Here is a 5,961-nt window from a genome sequence, read left to right on the forward strand (position 1 = left end):
GTACGAATTTTGTGAATAAATCACATAACCTAACTTTTTTTTTTTTTTTTTTTTTTTTTCAATCTCAAAAAGTTGCATGCGCGAACGATAAATTTTCAATTCGTTGGAAAATAATTGTGGTTCTGAAAAGAACCGATTTTTTTTTTCTTCTTTTAACACCTTCGAAGATGAAGAATTTGTTAATTCTAGATGGTCGGATCGGATGGATGGATGGATGGATGGAGGAAATTTAAGCCCTCTCGCCACGAATGCGTCTCGCCAATTGGATGTCTTTCGGCATGATGGTGACACGTTTGGCGTGGATGGCGCACAAGTTGGTGTCTTCGAAGAGGCCGACGAGATAAGCCTCGCTGGCTTCTTGAAGTGCCATCACGGCCGAACTTTGGAAACGGAGATCGGTCTTGAAATCTTGGGCGATCTCTCGGACGAGACGTTGGAAAGGCAGCTTGCGGATCAAAAGTTCAGTGCTCTTTTGATAACGACGAATCTCACGAAGGGCGACCGTACCGGGCCTGTAACGGTGAGGTTTCTTGACACCTCCGGTGGCGGGAGCGCTTTTTCTGGCCGCCTTCGTGGCCAACTGTTTTCTAGGTGCCTTGCCACGCGTAGATTTACGAGCCGTCTGTTTAGTTCTCGCCATCTCGGATATCGGATGAATCAAATGAAAAGAATTAACGTAGGTAGTGGCTTGCTTGCTTGCTTCGACCGAACGACCGACCGTACGTACGAACGTTCGAAAGTCAACTGAAAATTTTCGTCGCGCCAACGGCCGTTTTATAAACTCGATGAGTCATACGGCGACGCCATTGGTGGATTCGTTTTTAACGCGAGGTGGAGCTGCCGTAACTTATAAATAGTCCCGCGGAATGAAATTTTGACGTTAGTTCCATAACGAACTTGGTCGAAGCTACGTCGTTTTGTACGAAGAATTTCCTAATTTTATCAAGATGACCGGTCGTGGTAAAGGTGGCAAAGGATTGGGAAAAGGTGGCGCCAAACGTCATCGCAAAGTTCTACGCGATAACATCCAAGGTATAACGAAACCGGCGATCAGAAGATTGGCTCGTCGTGGTGGTGTGAAACGTATTTCCGGTCTCATCTACGAAGAAACCAGAGGTGTGTTGAAGGTCTTCCTCGAGAACGTCATCCGTGACGCCGTAACTTACACCGAACACGCAAAACGTAAGACCGTCACCGCCATGGACGTCGTCTACGCCCTGAAACGTCAAGGTCGTACCCTTTACGGTTTCGGCGGTTAATTTTATCATTTTATGACGTGTATCCGCATCCTCAGAGGAATAACAACAAACCCCCCGCAGGCAAGCAAACAAACAAACAAAAAAAAACGGTTCTTTTCAGAACCACAAAATAAATCAAACGAATTAAATATGTTGCTCAATTGTGTGTTTGTCTTCAAATCGAAATGAAAATCGTACGGAGTGAGTGATCATTTTAATTTGTGATCCAGGCGGCGACTTTGACAATTTTGACAGCAGTTTTAGGTTAGAATGACCATCGTTAAAAGAACGTTTTTGCCACGAAGAGTATATTTGAGGTTATGTCCAATATGGGGTAGAGTTACTCTCCTCAGACGTGACTTGAAACAAAATCTCATAGCAAATAAAACGATTGATTGTAGTATTACGGCTCACCGCTGACGACTGCTGCTGCAAGAAATTATCGAGACGGAGAGCACGTATAGGCGACCGGTGTGTGTGTGTATGTTCTTAACAGATTAATGTGCGAAATGTGAAGAAATTTACGACGAATCGGAATGTTTCTTGAATTAGATAATCAATAAATTATTATAGATAGAGTTGTCGAGTTCGTGCTTTAGTCGGGCATTGAATTTTTCTAAAAATTACGATGAAAAGTCGTAAAAATCATCTTTCTTGGTTGAATGTAATCGAAAATCTTCCGTTCAGTCTACGCTCGTATAATGAATTAATTGATCGGTTTAACTTTAAAATATCTAAAAGACTTTTTAACATGATTCTCATAGGTTGTTGTATTTTGGCGAAAAAATCAATTCGTTCGAGTTGAATTTTTGGCCCTGAGAAGGGCCGATGTGAAGATGGTTTTTATAAAAGTTTTTGTTTTTCGTTCGAGATGACGGCGGCGAAGAATTAAATTTAAGGCTTCTTTTCGGTCTTCTTGGGCAACAACACCGCCTGGATGTTGGGCAAGACACCGCCTTGGGCGATGGTAACGCCGGAAAGGAGCTTGTTTAACTCCTCGTCGTTCCTTATAGCCAATTGAAGATGTCTCGGAATGATACGGGTTTTCTTGTTATCTCTGGCGGCGTTTCCTGCCAATTCGAGAACTTCGGCGGCTAGATATTCCATTACGGCCGCCAAATAAACGGGAGCACCTGCACCCACTCTTTCGGCGTAGTTTCCTTTACGCAGAAGACGATGAATTCTGCCGACGGGAAACTGAAGTCCGGCACGACTGGAACGAGACTTCGCCTTTCCCTTCACTTTACCTCCTTTTCCTCTTCCGGACATGTTGTTATACGATATAAACAGCAAAACACCTACTGCGACTGACACGAAGCGCACTGACAAACGTACGGCTTGAAATAAATGCCGAACGCGGCGAAGGCTAGAAATTTATATGGTCGGTACAGCGCCATCTCGTTAGGGCAATGGTCGAACGACGAACTAAGGCGGAGCGCCTGTTTGTCGCTCGCTCGTTATAAATAGAGGGATTTTAGGTGTGCGGCGTTTTAGATCGAGTATACTCGTCGTAACGTGCACGTCGTGTCTGTCTCGTTTTCTGTTTTTAAACGTTTTTTTAACTCGACGACTAGAAGAGAATGCCACCCAAGACCAGCGGTAAGGCGGCCAAGAAGGCCGGAAAAGCTCAAAAGAACATCTCGAAGAGCGACAAGAAAAAGAAGCGCAGGAGGAAGGAGAGTTACGCCATCTACATTTACAAGGTGTTGAAGCAGGTCCATCCCGATACCGGTATCTCCAGCAAGGCTATGTCTATCATGAACAGTTTCGTGAACGACATCTTCGAACGTATAGCTGCTGAAGCCAGTCGCCTCGCTCATTACAACAAACGTTCGACCATAACCAGCAGGGAGATCCAGACGGCGGTGCGTCTTCTTTTGCCCGGTGAATTGGCGAAGCACGCCGTTTCTGAAGGAACCAAGGCCGTCACCAAATACACCAGTTCAAAATAAATCCTCCTCGAGCAGCTTGGAAGTTGGTTGGAAAAAAAAGAAAAAAAATCGGTTCTTTTCAGAACCACAAATTCAACTCGAACGAATTAAAAATTTTCGTCTTCATACTATATAAGTTCCTGAGAGAAAATATAAATAGTGAAAAATATATTTAAAAAAAGTTTGACATCAGAAATGTTAATAAAAAAAGAAAAGAGTAGAGACAACGGCACGCGGTGTTCCCAAGCGGTCACCCATCCAAGTACTGACCGCGCCCGACGTTGCTTGACTTCGGTGATCGGACGAGAACCGGTAGTTTTCAACGTGGTATGGTCGTTGCCTGGTAAAATTTTCCAAGATGGTACGTTGACGATTTTTTGTGATTGTTCGATCGTTTGGATGTGACATTTTTCGATGGTACACATGTCAGAAAATGTACAAGATTTAAAAGAAGAAAAAAAAAAAATTTTTTTTTGCGAGTCGTTTTTTAGTTTTTTTTTTGCGACAAAATGACGAAAAAAAAAAACTCGTATGAGGCGTTAAATTAAATTGTTCGTTTGACGATCTCAACGAGTCACTTGCGATTAACGTAATTTAAAATTTGAGAACTTACTTACTCACTTGCTTGCTTAGATGGAAATAGCACCCACTTGAAGTAAACGCCGACACGGACCGGAGATGAATAAACTCCGAACGGACGGGGTTAATTCATGAACTGACCGTAGTACGGTCGAAGGTTCGCCGCCGCCGCTACCTGCTTTCTTTCTTAGAACTGATAACAGAGTTGGTTTCTTTGTCTGTTCATTCATCGAAATTCCCACCACTCTGGCCGGGCCGGGCGGGGTGGGTGTGTGTTGTTTCATGATTTGTTCTCTTCTCGATTTATTCTTTTTCCGACGTCGTTCGATTCATAGAGATGTTTTCGTCGAAAGTGTGGTCGCGTTTACATTGCATTAAAATTTAATTTGTTCCAGTGCGACGATGAAACAAGAAAAAAGTTTCAAGTAAGTACGCACGCACGCACACCTACATATTTCATTTTTTAAATCTTTCGACGTTCGTAGTTTCTGCTCGAAATGTCGACTAATAGTAGGGAATGTTTTGTTGATTTGTTTGTTTTTCGTTTTTGAGAAGAACAAATGAAAATTTCGTTGGATTTCTGTCGACCGACGACCGACTGAAAATCCGCCGACATCGACGTAGTTTTATTTAGAGTGTCTGAAAAATGCAAACAATGCAAGATTTCCGTATTTTTGTTGGTTTGTGGTGTTTGGGGAGTTTTTTTTATGATTATAAAATGGTTTCGTCGAGAAAAATTGCTTCTTTCGCAATGAATTGGCAAGAAAAATTAAAAAACTCGTCCGTTCCCGTCGCTGGATGTTCGACGGTGGTCCGTCTGATTTTCCCTTTATTTTCGTAAAATTGACGAGAATTTCGCCGTCAAAACTGTTTTCGGTGATGTTTCGATGATGGGATTTCGTCGTGTGAGGTAATTTTTGAGGAAAAAATGTCGATTTTGCGAAAAAAGTCGTTCGAAAAGTCCGTTCGTCGTACAAATTCGTTTCTCATGGTCGAGTCCGAAATTGACATCGTTTTTTTTTCCGACCTGTTCGTCAAGATCGTTTTCAAAAATCAACTCCTACGAAAGGCGAAGGTTTTATCTTCGTTCTTGAAAAAATTCGACCTTCTCGGACGTCATCTTCGACCGTTTGTGAATTTTTTTCCTACACTCTGCAGGTTCGTCGGTCGTCGCTCCGATCCGTGCTGCGTCTCTTTGCGAGGCGATTTTCGAAAAGATCGCACGTACTTTTCGACCGATTCGTTCGTGAAACTTGTAGAGGATGCTTCCAAGTTTGTCTGGTCGAAAGCGGAACTTTCCTGTTATTCGTGGAAAACGCGTAACGTCGGCGTCGAACTTGGATGTCATCTCCTTGTTTCGGAGGGTCTTTGTTCGAGTCGACGTTCGATCGGTCCTTGTTCGCTTTTGGAGGTCGGCTGGTCGTCCGGGAAAACTTGAGGTTATTCAGGAGGCCATCGCCGACCGAATCGCTCATGTTCCCGCACCCGGAGGCGGTGATCTTCGCGTAAAGAGAACGATGCCATCACGCGAAAGCTGTATTCGAGGCCCACTGAATTTTCTAACTCGACGAGAAGGCTCTCGTTTAGTCCGCGGTCCGCGCGTTTTCGAACGCGCCAACACTTTGACTTTGGCGCCCAATTCGTTCTGTAAAGTTCATTCGTTCTTTCACCGAAGAATAAGCCTACCTATAATAAAAAGAAAAAAACGCGCGCGCGATAGACGAAAATATGGCCGACGTAGAAAATCAAGCAGCTTCGACGGTCGCCGGTGCCACTTCCGGCTCCTCACCGGTGAAGAAGGAGAAGAAGCCCAAAAATCCGAGAAGCAAACCTTCTCATCCGCCCACTTCGGAGATGGTCACCAACGCCATCAAAGGCTTGAAGGAACGCGGCGGTTCTTCGTTGCAGGCGATCAAGAAATATGTCGCGGCCAACTACAAAGTCGACGCGGAAAAATTTGCGCCTTTCATCAAGAAGTACCTTAAGGGCGCCGTCGCATCCGGTTCGTTGGTCCAAACCAAAGGAAAAGGAGCTTCCGGTTCGTTCAAGTTGGCTTCTGCCGTCACCGGTGCAGCTAAGGCTCCGTCCGCCACGAAAAAGAGATCTGCCGCTGCGACCGCGTCGTCATCGGCGAAATCCAAGAAGACGGGCGTTGCTAAACGTTCCGTCGCGTCAGCGCCGACGTCCGCCGAAAAAGGATCCGCCTCAAAAGC

General features: G+C 44.6%; 1 non-coding gene across 1 annotated transcript; it reads right to left on the minus strand.

Moving 5' to 3' along the window:
- Window positions 1-3,390: 3,390 nt before the first annotated feature.
- On the minus strand, window positions 3,391-3,510 carry LOC148165439 (5S ribosomal RNA). The gene has a single exon (XR_015771472.1). It is a non-coding gene; the product is annotated as a 5S ribosomal RNA (ribosomal RNA).
- Between the last annotated feature and the right edge of the window lie 2,451 nt (window positions 3,511-5,961).

Source organism: Gnatocerus cornutus, unplaced genomic scaffold (assembly GCF_029298725.1).
Source record: "Gnatocerus cornutus isolate USDA-ARS CGAHR unplaced genomic scaffold, icGnaCorn1.1 ctg00000318.1, whole genome shotgun sequence".
Lineage (NCBI taxonomy): Eukaryota > Metazoa > Arthropoda > Insecta > Coleoptera > Tenebrionidae > Gnatocerus > Gnatocerus cornutus.